This window comes from Myodes glareolus, chromosome 9 (assembly GCF_982192425.1).
Source record: "Myodes glareolus chromosome 9, mMyoGla1.1, whole genome shotgun sequence".
Classification (NCBI taxonomy): Eukaryota; Metazoa; Chordata; class Mammalia; order Rodentia; family Cricetidae; genus Myodes; species Myodes glareolus.
Window position 1 is genome coordinate 48,283,406 of NC_142034.1, and position 20,159 is coordinate 48,303,564.

General features: G+C 40.9%; 1 protein-coding gene and 1 non-coding gene across 5 annotated transcripts in view; both read right to left on the reverse strand.

Annotated features, from left to right (window-relative positions):
• Nucleotides 1-20,159, reverse strand: part of Smg6 (SMG6 nonsense mediated mRNA decay factor) — a 242,521-nt gene that overhangs the window by 77,474 nt on the left and 144,888 nt on the right. The window lies entirely within an intron of this gene.
• LOC146893040 (U6 spliceosomal RNA) lies at nt 4,615-4,721 on the reverse strand. Its single transcript, XR_015003929.1, has one exon. It is a non-coding gene; the product is annotated as a U6 spliceosomal RNA (small nuclear RNA).

Genomic DNA, 20,159 nt, shown 5'->3' on the forward strand with positions numbered 1-20,159 from the left:
CTTGTCTCCAAGTCAGCTCTCCAATGTCTATAGGAAAGTCTGTAAACTACGTCACTCAGCTACACTTCATTGTTTCTTACTTAGATTCTCTCATGAGCAACCCACAACACCAGACACTCAGGATATCAATTTCAAGTCTCAAAGAACTCTCGGTTCACTCTTGGTAAAGATGTTCTACCACAACAGGTAAACGCAGGAGGTAAGAATGAAAAACACAGAATTTCAGAAGAGACTAAGACAAGTAAAGGCTGGGAGTGGATGAGAACAACAGAATGAAGCCAGGTGATGGTAGCATACACCTTTAATCTCAGCACTTGAGAGGATGAGACAGGCGGATCTCTGGAGTTCAAGACCAGCCTGCTCTACAGAGTGAGTTCTAGGACATTCTCCAAAGCTACACAGAGAAACAAACAAACAAACAAACAAACAAACGAATGATGAAAAAACAGAATGAAAGTTTAGATGCTTTTAAATATAAAGGCCAGGGAGACAAGAACTAGAAATTCAAACATGCCTAGATTAGGGAGTTTGTCCCCATTTACAGGAAGTTTATCCCTGACATCTAAATAGTCATGTTTTAAAATCAACAAGTTTGCTGGTTTTCAGCTGCCACTGACTAGAATCCTCAGTGGCTCTGGTTCACAGTGCAGGCAAACTGTGCCCAGCCAGACTAGATGAAGACATGCAGCCGGAAACCAGCCAGCCAGCTTGACCCCTCACTACTTCAGGAGTCTAAGCAAAATGCTACCCCATTACAAGAGAAGTAGACCAGATGCTTTAACCCTAGCCACACAAAGCTGCACCACTGGCCCATCATCTCAAACAGCAAATTCTGGGAGTAAATGGTCTAGGACCCAAGGGGATTCCCAGAATGAGAACGGAAGCCTATGAGCAAGTCAGGAGGACCTTTGGTGCCCTCCAGTCTCTCTGTCCATTGCAGTTGCATATTCACATCCACAGACACATATTTTTAAAATTTGGTATAATTATCTCCTAGAAATTACTGTATGTAGCCTTCTGGGATCTAAAGCAATTAAGTGAAGATAAATTTCTTTCATGGAGCAAGCTGTCAAAGGATGAAGCAATTTCATTCCCCATTTGAAGTGGAAGCTTTGGGTCATGCATGGTTTATTTGAAACAATGCCATCACCTAAAGCTGCTGATCTTATCTCTAACTCTGTTCTCCATTTCAAACTGCTGGAGATATGTAGTGTGGCACTGCCTGAAGTTATGACATCTGGCTCAAGGCCAGTGAGAGAGCAAGCCAATTTCTCTAAGTTTCAAGCAGAAGAGGACAAAATCATATTTAAAAGAGATAGCTACACATGCGAAGTCTGCTAAACCCTAAAAGGGAGGAAGTATTCTCAAGGCACTTATTGGGTGAGACGAAAGAAGCACCCTAGTAAAATGAGGTAGTAAATGAATAGGTGGGGTGGTCTCCCCCTCAAAAAAGGAAAGGGTGAAACACATGCCCAAGAAGCAGTTTTTTCTCTTCTGGGAGACACCAAACCAACCAACCAACAGACAACCCAGAGGAGCTTATTTTACAAACATCCCGATACATGGGAAGCATACCAGACTGGGAATCAATCAAGAAGTTCTAATTCAAACACTGTAGGGCTATGCCTGACATTTAGTGGAACACTTCTTTAATTGTGTGTGTGTTTTTAAAGTACAGCTTTCTATCTATCTGCCTGCCTCCGCCCCCCCCCCCCCCCCCGTCTATTTGTGTGTGTATGGGTGTATGCCAAGCATCCACGGAGAGGCCAGGGGATAACTTGTATGAATAGGTTCTCTTCATCAATCATGTGGGCCCGGGGATCAAACTCGTCCTCAGAGTTGTTTATAAGTTCCTTTACCTTCTGAATTGTCTCACTGGTCTGGCACTATATTTTTTTTTGGAAAGTCCTCTGTAATCACATTGTTGTTATTTTATAATATGAAGTCAGTTTGTTAGCAACTGACTTCAGGTAAAACCCATGTATGTCATTCCATGCATCAGTCTGACTTTCAGCAGAAGGCTTAAAGATCTAAAACTGACTTTCAAGTGTCAGGACACTGGGATCATCAGAAGAGTTTGTTAAACCAGACTGCTGGGCTCTAGGGCCCAAACTTTTTGATTCATAAGGATGTGATGGAGTCTAAAACAGAGCAAGTTCTCAGTGGGATCTGACACTGATGGTACTGGTGGCACACATGAAAAACAGAGATATAGAGGAACTGGGAGTCAGACAAAATGAACGATCTAGAACCACAGTTTAAAAATTCTTTTTTGTGGGGGCTGGAGAGATGGCTCAGCAGTTAAGGACACTAACTGCTCGTCCAGAGGACCCAGGTTCAATTCCCAGTACCCACAAGGCAGTTCACAATTGTCTGTAACTCCTGTTAAAGAAGATCCAACACCCTCACAAAGACATACATGCAGGCAAAACACCAATGCACATTAAATAATAAATAAATTATATATGAATATATTAAAAACCTTTTTTAAAAAAGAAAAAAATTGCTTTTGTTTCTCAGTTATATTAGACACATTTCTAGTATTCAGCTGTCACTGATCCCTAATGGCTGCTGTATAGGATAAAGTAGAAATAAAATGTAGGTAGGTAAAATATAGGAATAAAATAAAGTAGGGAAAAAAAGGAGGAATAAAACAGTTCCTTTACCACAGAAAGGTCTACCTTACAGTACATGCTAAGGTGATACACACCTTTAATCTCGGTACTCCAGAGATAGAGGCAGGAAAACCTCTCTTAGTTTAAGGCCAGACTAGTCTACATAGTAAATTCCAAGACAGCCAGAGGAACATGGTAGAGAGACCTGTGTCAAGAAGAAAAAGGAAAAAAAAAAACAACACAAGAAGACAGACGATGACAACAAGGGCATTGCCTAAGGAAGAAGGAAGGAAGGAAGGAAGGAAGGAAGGAAGGAAGGAAGGAAGGAAGGAAGGAAGGAAGGAAGGAAGGAAGGACGGACGGACAAACTAGCCAAACAGTAGTGGTGTACACCTTTAATCCCAGTACTTGGGAGGCAGAAGCAGGCAGACCTCTGTGAGTTCGAGTTCAGCCTGGTTTACAGAGCGAGTTCCAGGACGGGCTCCAAAGCTACACAGAGAAACTCTGTCTTGAACCCCCCGAAAACAAACAAACAAACAAACAAAAAACCAAACCAAACCCACCCCCCAAGCCCCCCAAACCCAAAAAACAAAACAAAATCAAAACAAAACACACACACACACACACCCCTCCGCAAATACCCCCAAACTGTCAAGAAGCCTTAGCAGGTACAGTTAAGATTTACTTACTGCCAAGTCTGATGACATGAGTTAAATTCCTGGAATCACACAGAAATAGGAGAACCAGTTTGACCTCCACACCTATGTGACAATATTCATGCACCACACACACACACACACACACACACACACACACAATTTGATTACAAAGGTGAATATTTAGTTGAGAGAAAAAGAGAAGATTAGGAGAACTAAGGTATATCAAGGATCAGATAAGAAAAATAGACTGTACTTCTGAGCAAACCTTCCTGAAGCAGTGGGAATTGGAGGAAAGTAGACTGTTTAGTTGAGAAGGGGCTTGACCATAGAAGTGACTGTCTCATGACACTGGCAATGATATAACTCAGTGAGCTATCAGACTCTGGAGGGCCTCTCCCTATTAGATAGGAGAACAACCCTGATGTCTTTTAACAGTCCTCTCAACTCTACTAATGAACTGAAACCAAATTAATAATTATGATCACTGTGTACTATTTCCTTTGCAATATGTTAAAATATGTTCTTTGTGTAGAAGGAGCTTCCTCTAGCTAAATATTTTCCCTAGTATGAGGGATTGAACCTAGAGAAAGATCTGCATGCTAGACAAACATTCTATAACTAAGCTGCAACCCCAGCCCAGGATGGTTAATAAGGATAAATCTTCCTGTTTTGTTTTAAAATGCCTTCAGAACACAAAAGCACAAGTAACAAAAGGAAAAGACATTAACTGAACTTTATCAAAGTTTACAACTTCATCTGGGTATGGTAACTTATGCCGACAACTGCTTGGAAGGCTGAAGCAGGAGAATTTCAAATTTGGGACCAGTCAAACTTTTGACCTTACAAAACAACAATAACAATAACACACGACAACAACAAGAAGAAGCCCACAAATAAGTAAACAAGGAGGTCTCTGAGACCCCCAAAACAATGTATGCAAACCATGTAACTGTCAGTGCTACCTAGATGGTTGACAACACCACATAGTTTGCTCACAGGACATAGATTAAACTGAAATTAGGTTATATTCTTTCTCTCTGATGACTAGCCCTCAGTGCCAGAAAGTTCTATGCAGACTTGCCACATGGTCATCAAAAGTTTTACTCAGCTGTGAATGCTGCACGATAAAGTAGTGACCAGTTTATAGTGGGCAACTGCCCACTAATGTAACCATTTTAAGTTTGTTCTGGGGGTGAATTCACAGGAGGGAATTCAAAGCTGATATGTAGACTCTGTCAAAAGCCTGTGGCCGGTAAAGTCATAAGACTTAATGGGGAAAGCTACTGCTATTATTTTGTTAAATAGACATAATTTGTTCACCAAATTGTCTTCTTTTTTTTTTTAATATGGAACGCTTCGTGAATTTGCATGTCATCCTTGCACAGGGACCATGCTAATCTTCTCTGTATTGTTCCAATTTTAGTATATGTGCTGCCGAAGTGAGCATCAAATTGTCTTCTAAATTGTTATGGTTATGTCCATAGATTAACTAGTCAAAGTGTCAAGAGTAAGTACTCAGCCTTAAATGGGACAGTGTTATCACATACATTTTGGCTCTGTGTGTGTGTGTGTGTGTGTGTGTGTGTGTGTGTGTGTGTAACTGGAGGAAAAGGTGGAGTACTGGGGAATGCTGTCCTTTGAGCGGACAGCTGTGATTACCTGTAAACATCTCGTCATCTCTTCCTGGGGATTTGTAACAGTTAATGGTTAATCAGAGAGGGAGAGACATTTTCCTCTGTGTGATTCTGTAAATAATCTCTCACCCATTCTCCTATAAGCAAACTCATTGCAGCTTTACCAAAAATGAACAGGTTGGGTGTGGTGGTACATGCGTTCCCAGCACCTGGAAAGGCGAGGCAGACAGATCTCTGTGAATTTGAGGCCAGCATGGTCTACAGAGTGAGTTCCAGAATAGCCAGAGATGTACAGAGAAACCCTATCTTAAAAAAAAACCTAAAAAACAAACAAAAAACAAAAAAGAACAAACAAAATAGAACAACAACAACAAAAACTCATCAGAATATGATGTCAGATGTGGTGGCACACACCTTAAGTACCAGCACTCAGGAGGCAGACACAGGTAGATTTCTGTGTTTCAGATCAGCTAGGTCAGACAAAGCTACATAGTGAGACCCTGTCTCAGAAACAAACAAACACCTAAAATACAAAAAGTAGAAGGGAGACAAACTGGGAAGAGAAAGAGGATCAGCAGGAATAGGAATGGACAAGAAAAGATAAGGGTGAAGATGATCAAGATACATTATATACATGTATGCAAAAATCATAATAAACCATACACACACACACACACACACACACACACACAAATAAAATGCTAATAAAAACAAAACGAAATAGGCTAGGTGGTGGTGGCGCATGCCTTTAATCCCAGCACTCGGGAGGCAGAGACAGGTGGATCTCTGCAAATTCGAGGCCAGCCTAGTCTACAAGAGCTAGTTCCAGGACAGGATCCAAAAGCTACAGAGAAACCCTGTCTAGAAAAAAAAAAAAGAAAAAGAAAAAGAAACTATAATGAAATAATGAAGAGACAATTTTCTAATGAAGATATACAAACAGCTAGGAAGGGGAAAGGCATGGTGGTACATACCTTTAATCTTGCCCAGCACTGGGGAAGCAGAGGCATGGAGGTAGAGACTAGCCTGGTCCATATCAAGTTCCAGAACAGCCAGGACTTCATAGAGACCCTGGGTCAGGGTGTAAGGCTGCCTGCTGCCAAGCCTGATGCCCTGAGTTCAATTACCAATATCCAGGGATGGATGTAGAGAACCAATTCAACAAAGTTTTCTCTGACTTCCACTTCACATATGCTACATAAAGGTGGTAATAAAAAGCAAGAGTAGGGACAGGTGAGTTGCTCAAGAGGTAAGTGCCTGCTGTACAAGTCTGACCACTTGACTGTCATCGTCTGGATACAGCCACATGAATCTGTAATACAAACACCCCTACGGATGATGGGATGTGGAGACAGGAAAGTCACCTAAGAGGCTCTTGGGCTAATTAGCCCAGAGTACAAAGTTGGGCAGAGATAAGAAAGACCTCATCTCAAAACAAAGTGGAAAGAGAAAACTGCTTAAAATTGTTCCCTGACTCCAAAAGGTCCACATGCACACTCACAAATCATAACATTGCAAAATGAAAATGAGCAGCATCAATGTTTATATGTAAGTCTTTGTGTAGACACAAGGATTTACCTGTTACCTTTGCTTTAAAGGATAGATTTGCTGTGAATGACAGGTATTTCCTCTCAGCATATTCAAGAGTATAGATTGACTTCCATGTCTTGCATCTATGGAAATTCTTTGTGACCTGATATAAAGTTTCCTGAGAGAAGATTTTTTTCCTTTGGTTTGCCCGTCTGGGATACTAGTTAGAGGTCACCTCAAATATGCGGTCAAGGCTCTTCAGAGTACACAGGCAGTACTGAGATTCAGAACCCACCCGAGGGTTAGTTCATGGCCACTTACTCTCTCAATGAGGCTTATTGCTCTGCCTGCACAGTTAGGATTAGAAGGACTTCTAATGTGAACCCTCTTGAGAGGACTCCCATGCTTCTCATCCCAAAAAAGTTTTTCAAGGAAAGCTCTAGGTTTCTAGCATTTAACAGAAATTAGTGCCAGCTCACTTGGGCACGCAATAATGTACAATAATCTTTTCTCATTTAGTTCTTAGGACCTAAAGCTGGACTTGGTGGCTCACGCCTTTAATCCCAGCACTCCAGAGTTTGAGGCAAGAGAATTAACAGGACTTGAAGCCCAGCCTGGGCTAAACAATAAATTCCAAGCCCACTTTTATCTTAAGAAAACAGAACAGAATTTGTATATTCTTGTTATGCCAGCTCAGGAAGCATGATGTTATAGTCAGCATTTCAGTTATGTTAATAAAGAGGTCCCTTCAAAGTATCTAATCCTACCATAGTAGCAAAGATGAAAGACATCATTAAACTCTTTGTGGCACATGCTTGTAATTCTAGAGCTAAAGAGGCTAAGGCAGAGGGTTCATGACTTTGAGGCCAATCTAGGTTGCATGGTAAGATCCTGTCTGAAAACAAACCAGAAAAGCAGAGAGGAAAAAAAAATTCATCAAAGTGCTTAAGATTGAAGGTGGAACATAGTGAAGACATAATTTCACAGTTGCTATTTTTACCAATACTATTATCCTCATTATTGACTATGCCGACCAGCCAAGAAAACTGGAGGGTTCTTATATGTATCTCCATAAATAAACTTTTATTTTTCCATATAAACTTGATTATTGTTCTCTCAAGGTCTGTGAAGAAGTTTGATGGGATTTTGATGGGAATTGCATTGAATCTATAGATTGCTTTTGGTAGAATTGCCATTTTTACTATGTTGATTCTCCCAATCCAAGAGCAGGGAAGGTCTTTCCATTTTCTGGTATCCTCCTCAATTTCTTTCTTCAAAGACTTAAAGTTCTTGTCAAATAGGTCTTTCACTTCCTTGGTTAGAGTTACCCCATGATACCCAAGAGATGCCCTAACATACTACAAAAGCATTTGTTCAACTATGTTCATAGCAGCACTATTTGTAATAGTCAGAACCTGGAAACAACCTAGGTGCCCCTCAATAGAAGAATGGTTAAAAAAGGTGTGGAACATATATATATTAGAGTTTTACTCAGCGGTAAAAAACAATGACATCTTGAATTTTGCATGCAAATGGATGGAAATAGAAAACGCTTTACTGAGTGAGGTAAGCCCAGACCCAAAAAAGGGAATATGGTATGTATTCACTCATAAGTGGATTCTAATCATAATTAAAGGTCTTTGAGCCTATTATTCGTGATCCTAGAGAAGCTAAATAAGAAGGTGAACCTGACGAAAATCATGTAGCTATCCTCCTGGAGATTGGAAATAGACAAGAGTGCCAGGTAACCTCGGGTGCATGAGGGGGTCGGGGGGCTGTTGGAAGGGGAGAGGGTTAGAGAGAAGGGAGTAGGGGAGGAATGGGGAAAGATCGGGGGACTGGGATGGGGGTAGGGAGGAAGGATGGATATGGGATCAGGCAAGTATATACCTCAACTAAGGGAGTCATTTTAGGGTTTACAAGAGACTTGATTATAAAGGGGATCCTAGGTCCAAGGAGAGATCCCCAGATGGTTCTCTGGACAGAGGAGAGGGTGCCTGAACCGGCCTTGGCCCACAACCATACTGATGAATATTTTGCATATCACCATAGAACCCTCATCTGGCGATGGATGGAGATGGAGGCAGAGACCCACGTTGGAACACTGGACCTAGCTCCCTAGGCCCAAATGAGAGGCAGAAGGAAAGAGAACGTGAGCAAAGAAGGCAAGGGCAGAGGAAACCTTCATCCGACGTTGGATGGTGATACAGACGGAGACCCATATTGGAGCACCGGACTGAGCACTCCACGGTCCAAATGAGGAGCAGAAGGATGAAGAAAATGAAAAAAGAAATCAGGACTGCGAGGGATGTGAGCACCCACTGATACAAGGGGACTGATATAATGAGAGTTCACCAAGGCCAGTTGGACTGGGACTGAACGAGGACGTGATCCAACCAGATTCTCTGAATGTGGCTGGCCCGGAGCCTTTCTGAAAAGCCATTGACAATGACACTGGGACTTGCTTCCTCTGCATATACTGAATTTTGGCGATCCAGTCTGTTTGGATTCTCACCTTCCCTGGACCTGGAGGGAGGGGGAAGGAACTTGAACTTCCCACCGGGCAGGAACCCTGACTGCTCTAAGGGATGGAGAGGGAGGAGGAGAGGGAGTGGGGAGAGTGGGAGGGTGTTGGGAGGAGGGGCTGAAATGGAAACTTTTATCATTTAATAAAAAAAAAACTTTTAGAAAAATTCAGAAAGTCAAAGTAAAAGAAAAAAATTAAGTAAAAAGACATTTGTAGTTCTCCAATATGTATCCCACTTCAAACTAACCCGTAAAGCCAATGAACTATGATGCAGAGGAAGGAGGGGCTAGGAGATGGCTCAGCAGGCAAAGGCACTGACTGAGCTCTGGTGCTATCACCCCAGTTTAGACTGTGTGGTGGGAGGCAAAGATGGGAATCCTACAAGTTCACAGGTCAGTTCATCTGAAGTATGCTGCTCATTAATGGAAGCAAGAGTTCTCTGCCTCAACAAGAAAGGGAGAATTGACTCCTGAAAGTCATCCTCTGACCCCTAATGTGCACACCCCCATTCTAATACACACATAAATAATACATAAAAATTAAAATTTATGTTTAAATAATAAAATGCAAAGGAAAAACCTGTTTTCTCCTTTGGTGGCGGCACCTAAGTTTACCCTACAGCACTACTCTTGTTCCAACAATGGGCCATGTGCACTGTAATAATTTGGGAAACAAAGCTACACTGACAGCACTGCTGAGCTGGTCATGGCAGTACATGCTGGCAATCCGAGTACCTGATAAATAGATTAAAGAGGATTAGGAGTTCAAGCTAATCATCAAGCTTATAAAAGGCCAATGTGGACTATATGAGATTGTCTCAAAAATCCGAAAGCAAAACCAAACAAAACGAAAATCAATTCAAACCAAAACCAAACAAAAAACCAAAATTAAAAAGAAAAAAACCACCCAACACATGATGTTTGATATGAGAGAGAACTGAAACCGCTCTGATAAAGTCTTGTTCAAGTCGTCATTTTCTTCCAAAAATTTCCAAAGGAAAATGTAGGTACATTGGATCAGCAACCATATGGAGGAAATCTCATGCCTCATCATTCATTCTGAGCTCAACTAAGCATTTCTGTGGACACTGTGAGTTACAGAGGACAGACTCACCTTGAAAAGTGGATCAGGGCCAGACAGTGGTGGCACAAGCCTTTAATCCCAGCACTCGGGAGGCAGAGGCAGGCAGATCTCTTTGAGTCTGAGGCCAGCCTGGTCTACAAGAGCTAGCTCCAGGACAGGCTCCAAAGCTACAGAGAAACCCTGTTTGGATCAGTATAGATCCTAACTTTTTGCATCTGTTCCTGAGGTGGATGATGCTCATATAAATCTTTATTGTGTAATGAGTTTAAATTATATGACTTAGAAAAACATTCCAAATCAACAAAGTTACATGTCAGTGAAACCTCGCAAGGTGTGTGAAAACATGGTGCCTGGCACACAGTAAGTATAAAATATTCACTTCATGTACAAGTCCAGTGCAGCTGCACCTCTAAACAAAGCTACTTTGACTTTGTGGTCATACTGCAGGGGAAAACCATGTCAAGGATTTGACCCTTGACTGAGTTAAGAAAAGACAACCCTATGCTGGAGATGAAGAGATAGGAAGAAGTAGATCAGTTGTGCTCTGCTCCCCTCACCTACCAAAGAAGCCTTGCCTTCGGGTCTGATAAAGTATTCTACCCACAGTGGACTAAAAGGGTCACAATGATATTATCTACATAGCATTTTCATAAATGTTTACAAGATATTTTCACAAGCCAAATCTACTTTTATCTGTACAGAGAGTTATTTGAGTTGGGTAGGACCATTATAACTTTTCTTGTTTATTGAAAAAGATAAAGGAATCCAGGCAGGTTATATGAATTGTTTAAAGCCACACAAGTCGCCTATAGCAGAGGTAGACAGAGAGCCATATCTGCACTTTACCTCAGGAGGGAAAAATACTCAGACAGTCCAAGGCCAATCAACTGAGAAAGCAGAAAGAGTAATTTTTAAAAGATTTACTGCATTTTAAATATTGTGTATGTGTGTGTTTATGTGCATGAATATGCAGGTGTCCAGGGGCCAGAAGAGGGTGTCAAATCCTCTAGAGCTGGGGTTACAGGTGGTTGTAAGCCACTTACATGGGTGTTGGGAACAACTGGTTCTCTACAAGAAGAATAATTGCTCCTAGCTGCTGAGCCATCTCTCTAGCCTCAGATGTATTAAACAAGAGCTAGGGATATAACTTGGTAGAAAAGCATTTATTTACCATGTGCTAGGCCCTGTTATTTCACAGGAAACACACACACAAAAAAATATGTAATGAATAAATACATGAAAAAGATACTCAAAGTGAGAAGCTATAAAAAATTAGAACTACCATGATTTGGGTGTGGTGGTATAATCCTTCAATCTTGTACTTGGGAAGGTGAGGCAGGAAGATCTCCGTGAATTTGAGGCTGGCCTGCTCTACATAGCAAAGTTGTAGGAGAGCCAGGGCTATATGGTGAGATCCTTTCTCGAAACAACAACAACAACAACAACAACAAAAAACAAAGACACATACACAAACAAACACAACAATAACAACAAAAACCTACAAGGAGAAAACCATAATCCTTTCACATTTATTAGGAAAGTATTAACAAACAAAATCAAAATATAAACAAATGGGGGTTGAATAGTTTAAGAGCACTTGCTGCCCTTGCCCTGGGGTTCAGTTCTCAGTACCCACAGGATGGTTCGCAACCATCTTTAATTCTAGTTCTAGTGAATCCAATGCTCTGTTCTGATTTCCATGGGCACCAGGCACATACATGTAGTCAGAGCACTCATATGCATTAAAATAAAATAAATCTTAACCTGTATCAATCAACAGATGAATAGCTAAACAAAGTGTTGTGTATACCTACAATGAAATAATTATTCAGTCTTAAAAAGGTAAATTCTGACATGCTTCACAAAAAGGATTAACCCTGAAGATATTATATTAACTGAAACAAGTCACTCACAAAAAGAGAAATATAGACTTCATAGCTTAGTCAGATTCAAGGAGAGAGAAAATAGAATGGTAGTTTTCAAAGGCAGGGAGCTGAAGGTATGAGAAATGGGTACAGAGATGTAACTGGAGAAGACGAAATGGTCCTAGAGATGAATGATGGGGATGACTGTATAATGATGAGAATGTACTTAATGCCACAAAACTGTGCATTTAAAAAAAGTTAAGATGCTATATTTAATGTTATATATGTTTTGCTACAATAAAACAAAATAAAATAGGAAGAACATACTTTGAAGAACTAGAATAGCCAGATGTGGTGGCACAAGCCTTTAATCCCAGCACTAAAGAGCTAGAGGCAAGAGGATCTCTATGAGTCAAGGCCAGCCTGATCTACTTAGCAAGTTCCAGGCCAGCCAAGGTTACATGGTGAGACCCTTTCTCAAAAAAAATGAAAAAAAGAAGCTGGGCAGTGGTGGCAAACACCTTTAATCCCAGCCTTTGGGAGGCAAAGACAGGAGGATCTCTGTGAGTTCGAGGCCATTCTGGTCTACTAGGATATGCTCCAAAGCTAAAGGGAAACCATGTCACAAAACAAACAAACAAACAAACAAATAACAACAACAAAAACCAAAAGAAAAAAAAGAGAAAGAAGAATTAGAATAATTTAGAGGAAAACTTTCTTTCTAGGTCTTCAGCCTCTTGAACTGTCTGGTACAGCACTTCACAGCTTTGATATTGATAAACAAACAAACAAACAGGCTATCAATAAACAAGGGCTTCCCTTGTTTCAAATGTTTCAAATGTTGGGACATTTGAAGAAGCAACCTAGGCAGGCTTGTGGGCTCTCCTGGATACTGTGGTCTGAATCTCAGTGTCAAAGTCAGCTCTGTTTATGTAAGACCCAGAATTAAAGGAAGGGACCACAAAGAGCTCCTTCTGTAGTCAGGATATAGGACCCCAAAAGAAACATAAGTTCTTACATCGGGAAGGCTAAAAATGGCATTATACAAAAATATAAGTAAAACATCAAAGGTCAGCAGCATTCAGCGCTATGTCCACTGTGTTTTAATGTTCTCACAAAGACGACCCAGTCATTGCTTTGTCTTCATGGCAAAACTGCCTGCTTTTCTCTTTCCTTTCCTTTCCTTTCCTTTTTCCTTTCCTTTTTCCTTTCCTTTCCTTTCCTTTTTCCTTTCCTTTCCTTTCCTTTCCTTTCCTTTCCTTTCCTTTCCTTTCCTTTCCTTTCCTCCCTCCCTCCCTCCCTCCCTCCCTCCCTCCCTCCCTTCCTTCCTTTCTTTCTTTCTTTCTTTCTTTCTTTCAAAATGGGGTCTCACTGTGAAACTCATGTAGACCAGATCAGTCTTGAACTCACAGAGATATACCTGCTTCTGCCTCTTGAATTCTGGGACTAAAGATGTATGCCACCTCACCTGGCATGAACTCTCTGTTCTTTAATGTTTAGTTTGAAGGCTAGAAAAGAAAAGATTGGATCTTGGGAGGAATGTCTTCTTTGGTCTACTATTGTACCGACGGTCTAATATCAAAGTGTTAGATGAATACTGTTTAATGATTTCTACTCTGTTCATTCATATCTCTAACTATTTATATATTTATGAGGATAGGGAGATGGCTCAGTTTGTAAAAAGCCTGCCACACTGGGGAGATAGATAGGTGGATCCCTGAAGCTTGTTGGTCAGACAGCATAGCCCCAGGTCCCAGTGACAGATCTTGTCTCAAAAAATAAGGTGAACAGCAAAGTAGTTGACTTCTGGCCTCAACATGCATGCATGCGTACAAGCACAAACACATGCACATATACACAAAAACAAAAAGATAAGAAAGGAAGGAAGGAAGGGATGGAGGGAGGGAGGGAGGGAGGGACGGAGGGAGGGAAAAGGAAAAGAAAGAAAAAAGAAAAAAGCCCCACTACTCTCAAAATAAAGATTCCACTCAGGGCTGGTAGTTAATTTCTCAGCTGCTTATGTTACTGTAGTCTTTAAATGCTAAGGTGGAAGTAATCAGCTATAATTCTGATGGCTATCTTGAGCCATTCTTTATACTGGATTTTATATGCTGATCCCTAAATCAGGCAAAGGCAAATCATGAATGATGTTTTCTGTATGTCTAGTAAAGACATGTTTTTAAAAATTAAAAAAAAAAGGAGGTTGTGTGGACTGCAGAGATGGCCGAGAGGTTAAGAATGTGTACTGCTTTTGCAGAGGATCAAAGTTCCATGTCAGGAGGCTCAAAGCTGCATCTAAGCTCAGCTCCAGGGGATCTGATGCCCTCTTCTGGCATCTGTGGGCACCCCCATACATGTGACACAGAATAAGAGGACACACACATACACGTTTAAAAAGATTAACAATGACTGGTCTATTATGATAATTTTTCTGAAGTAATTTTAATACCACTTCCCTTGACTCTCAAGCCCAGATCTCACTTGACTGTGAAAGATTTCTTTTAATATCCATAACCCATCTGTGACATTTGCCTTCCACCTCTACCTGAATATGTGTTTCCTACAGAGGGCTGCTCCCTCAAGTGAGATGTGTAAGGCTTCTGTAGATGTTGGGAAACAAGATGGAACAAAAATGCTTCACACCTGGCTCCCAAATTACAGGAACGCTGGAATGGAGCCAACATAAGCTGGCACAGCACCAGCTGAAATGGACATCAATTAATGAGCCTGTCATCTTTCAAGACTACAGTTTTTTTTTTTTTTTTGTTTTTTCATTCCTCAATCTGTATCGTTCCACAAATCAGCCACAGCACCCCAGTAGGGTTTTCCAGATGGGATCATTTCCCTCAGATTCCACACTTGCAGATTTACTGCAGAACTTGTTTTTAACCCTCCGTTTTTTAAAACCAAAATGATTACTCCACATTGCAGGTTTTTTTTCTTCAATTGAACTTATTTATCTTTAGTCAAAAGAGAAAATTGTACCTTCAAAACAAGATAAAGAAAAGTTCAGAGCTACCTAAAAGCTGATGCTTTGTTTACTAAAAGGCATTCTAAATAACCAAGATTCATAAAGGGCCAGACAGTCTTTTCTTTCTACATCATTTCTACTGGGGTCGGAGGCTAGAGAGCCTTGAGCAGACAACACTATCCTGAAGAAATGAACAGTCGTCCAGTACTTGAGCAGGCCTCCTCTGACCACAGCAGGGAGTGTCAGTGATTCACATCATACACAGAAAAAAAAAAAAAAGAAAGAAAAGAAAAGAAATTCTGCTATGTCTACTCAGTGGCAAACAATGAGAAAAATTCCTCAATAGGAACCAGCAATTAAAAAGTGACAGGATTCACCTGGAGTGATGACACACACCTGTAATCCTCAGGAAGCTACGGCAAGAGGATCATGAGTTTGAGATCAGCCTGGACAAACATGAAAGCAACAAAATTCCACATAGCATCTTCTCTTTACTTTTGTCCAATGGGCAAAACATGTTTTCTATGCCTTACCTAAATGGGCTGCTCTGGAAAGAATTCCAAGGAACATGAAAAGCCCCATGGTAAGTATCCCACCCACATTAAGTGTATGTTCTGAGAACTGATTTAATTGCTTAAGGGGGCTATCCACTGTTGCTATTTGCTCTCATGCAAAAGCCCAGTGGCAGAGCTCCGAATAAGCTCAGCTGATGCCTGTTTCAGAGTCCAGCTCTTCAAGCAGGTGGCTCCTTGGAGGTATCACTTTAGGACTCAGGAGTGATTACAACCATAAACAACTTCATGTTGGGGCATATACACACAAGAAACCTGCTCATTCTGTTTTCTAAAACTGCCAAGGCCTCAGTGGGTCTGGAGTTGATGGCAACCAAGTCAAGACCAAGTTAAAGCCAGAATCAACAACAGAAGTAGGGACAGGAAACAGGGAGTGGTGGTTGAAGAAAGCTGCAGACATCTATCTGCAGAATTAGATCGTCACTCTCCCTTCCCTTTCCCCTTTTCAATTAAAAAAAAAAACATCTTCAAAAGGGGTGCATCTTGCACATTTCTGCTGACTCAAGTCTCAATCAATCTCCTTACTTTGCACTACCAAGAACCTGGGTCCTCCAGGTCTCAGCATTTTATTAGTTCACATAGCATGAGAGAAAATATTTACAATACATATTTATCTGACGAAAGACCTTTAACCAAAATATATAAAGATTCTTTTTTTTGAGACAGGGTTTCTCTGTGTAGCTTTGGAGTCTGTCCTAGAACTTGCTCTGTAGACCAGGCTGGCCTTGAATTCACAGAGATCCACCTGCCTCTGCCTCCTGAGTGCTGGGCTTAAAGGCATACGCCACCACTGCCTGGCTATCTAAAATATATAAAGATATTTTAAGACTCAGGAAAAAGGCTGGATTTGTAGCTAGTCTGTAGAAAACCTGCCTGGCATGCAGTAAGCTCTGGATGTGATACCCAGCATTTGCATCACCAGACATGATGATACCATGTATATGCCCTGTTAGAACTCTTAACACTTGGGAAGCAGAGGCAAAAGGAACAGAAATTCAAGGTCATCCTTGGCTACATCGTAAGCTCCTGGGTAGCGTCAGTTACCTGAGACTATGCCTCAAAATAGACTTAGTAAACAAATTAATGGCCTTGAACTCCTGATTTTCCTGTCTCTACCTCCCAAGTATTAAGATTATAGGTATGTGTCACTAAGACAAACCACCAACAATCGAATTTAAAATTTGAAAAAAATGTAACCAGATACTTCAGCAAAGAAGACATACAAACAGCAAATAAACACATGAAACAATGCTCAACATCCTTAGTTAGGAGAAAATGCAAATTAAAACCATGTATGAGATACCTATTACAATGATTTGAAGAAAAATGAAACAAGCCGGGCGGTGGTGGCACACGCCTCTAATCCCAGCACTCAGGAGGCAGAGGCAGGTGGATCTCTGTGAGTTCGAGGTCAACCTGGTCTACAAGAGTTAGTTCCAGGACAGGCTCCAAAACGACAGAGAAACCCTGTCTCGGAAAACAAAACAAACCAAAAAACCAAACCAAACAAAGAAACAAAAATCCAGCCAAACCAAACCAAACCAAACTCCAAAATAACAATCTTCCAAATAACAATAGTGTCAAGTCCTGATAAGGATGCAGAACTACACTGATGTGCGGATATAGAATGGTTCAGCCACTCTGGAAAGAAGTTTAACAGTTACATTTACCACCCATTCGACTGATAGGTATTCATTCAAAAGAAATGAAAACAAAGCCACATAAAAATCTACTCATAAATGCTTACTGTTGTTCTATCCACGATTACCAAAAACTGCAAACAGTCCAAATGTTCCCTAACTGATGAGTGGATAAAAAAATTGTGGTATATCTATATAAAGCTTGTCAATAACAACAGAAAAAACCTACCAGTAAAGGAAGCAATATGGATGAATCTCAAAAGAAAGAAGCCTGACTCAAAAACTGTATATTGTTATGATTATGTTTAATGACATTCTAGAACAGGCATAGTAGTGGAGACAAAAACCAGATGAGAAGTTGCCTAGGACTGGACATAAGAGAACAGGGTTGTATGAGTGAATTTAGGGAGTGTGGTAAAACAATTTTTATATTTACATTGTGATAGTTACACGACTATGGGTATTTGTGAAACTCTAAATCAGGGATGGCAAGATGGCTTGGCAGATGAAAGCATTTGTGTGAGGATGTGCAAGTTTGAGGATCTGAGAGTTTGATCCCCAGAACTCAAGGTGAAATGAAAGAACTGACTGACTCCTGGAAGTTGTCTTTTTTTTTTTTTTAAATATTTTTATGGTTTATTTAACTTTTTATTTTATGTGCATCAGTGTGAAGGTGTCAGATCCCCTGCAACTGGATCTTCAGACAGTTGTGAGCTGCCATGTGGGTGCTGGGAATTGAACCCGGGTCCTCTGGAAGAGCAGTCAGTGCTCTTAACCACTGAGCCATCTCTCCAGCCCCCTGGAAGTTGTCTTTTGACATTCACATTCATACTATGGTATTTGTGTGTGTGTGTGTGTGTGTGTGTGCACGCACGCACACACACACACACATACACACACACACACATACACGGGGGGGGGGGGTAAAATTAAAGATTAAAAAAAAAAAACGAATTGGAGGAAGAGGGAACAAAATGAAACCCCAGAACAACTGTGAATCTTGGTTCCTGGGGAAAGGGATACAGTAGATATGACTCCATCCTAAGGATGGAGAACACTTGGAGATACACATAACTATTGTGACAGGGCTGCACCTTGAGAGCAGAGACAAGAGTAAACACAGATCCACTTTCTATTAAAATAAAAGAACTTTTATGCTCCTAAATTTTCATTGTTACAGAGAGAAAACCTTCATTATGCAGATAAAAAGATTCTAAGTCCCAGAATGGTGGATCTCTTCTTCTTTCATTTCCTGTTTCTTTTGGGCAGCAGTCTCTGCTTCTGCAAACAACAATTCATGCAAACTGAGATCCCCAGGGAAGTGAGAGGCCTGGGCCTGAATGGGTTAATATGTAGAGACCCTAATAAAAACAAATCTTCAGATATATGATTAATAAACAAACACCTGCTAAGCAATAGTTTAAAGAATACATGAAGAAATACCATGTTCTTAGGAAATGAGGTTAAAAACAAAGCTGTGCAATGACAGTTTTTTTTCCAAGACAAATAATTTTTGTTCAACAAGGTTTCATGTAATGGGGGCTAGCCTTAAACTCACTATGTAGCAGAGGCTGGGCCTGAACTGCTCCTCCTGCCTATACACCCCAAGTGGTAGGATTACAGGCAGGCACCATCACACCTGGCTACATACATAACTAGTGTTAAAGTTTAATATCACTCTCTCATGAAACTATGGGGATAAGCATCCCTATAACAGCTCACAGAGAGGTCATACAAATGGGAACAAAGTAAGTTGCACAGATAAAGATGTGTGTTTAAAGCAGTCAGAGCTGGAGAGCTGAGAAAGCCATGGTTTGAGATGAACATATTCCTCTGTCTCATAGCATAACCTTTCTAATACTTAAGTATTTTGAGAGAGAGGGAGACATACTTGGAAACTGTACCTAGGGTAGAAACTCAGCACACCTCTTCAAGAGCACAAGCATGTAGTCTTGTTCACATCCAAATGTGGAGAAAGGGCTTTTTCATTTACATGGAGGAAGCTGCCATGTCTACCTCTATAAGCAAAAGTATTAATCATCCACCGTCTGGTTTTAATCCATATGCTCCTGATCCTGCATCTGAATGTATTGTTATCAGGGGAAGGGAGCATTTCTGCTCAATCTTATTTGCCAGCCAAAAACCTGAAAATGTGAAAACCACATTGGTAAAGTACCTTCATGGGGACCCAGAAAACTCTGAGCTAAGTTGCTGCTTTTTCATTTGCTGTAGGTCCCCACCCCTCCACCGCCAAACGTGAATTTCACAGGAACTGGGGGGAGGTGGAGGAGGCTCAAGTTACACATCTTTTCATATCTTGGAGTGACACTATCCTCAGGGAAATTAGCACTTTCTCTTCTGCATTTCTCAAAGGGGATCCTGCCAAACAACCTGACAGACATCAGCCTGTCAGATGCAAGCTTGGGCACCCAGGTGTATCCCTCACAAGCATTTACAAATGAAATGGCAAGCCTGAACAGCAAGCTTGTTTTCTTCTGGTTTGTGCTTTGCTAGCAGTAAAAGCAGGATCCAAAAAGTATCTATAGTCTAAACATGCTTTTCTCATTGTATGTACTGGACACTCTTCCCCTCTTCAGCTAGACCCACAAAGGGTCCCAGTGCCCATATGTGTGACTCAGTACCTTCAAAGCCATTAGTCACCACCCTTGTAGACTCACTCCAAAATACTAATGGGGCTACTATGACAAAAACTCTGTCAATGATGTGGGATTTCCCTCTGTATGCTGTGATTACCATTAATGAATAAAGAAACGGCTTTGGACCTCTGGCAGGGCAGAATTTAGCTAGGTGGGGAAAACTAAACTGAATGTTGGGAGAACGGAGGTGGAGTCAGAGAGAAGCCATGTATCCCTGCTGGAGAAAGATGCTGGAACTTTACCGGTAAGGCACAGTTAAGTGGCGATACATAGATTAATAGAAATTGGTTAAATTAATATGTAAGAGTTAGCCAATAAGAAGATAGAGTTAACTGGCCAAACAGTGATTTAATTAATACAGCATCTGTGTGGTTATTTTGGGGCTAAGTGGCCAGGAACCAATAAG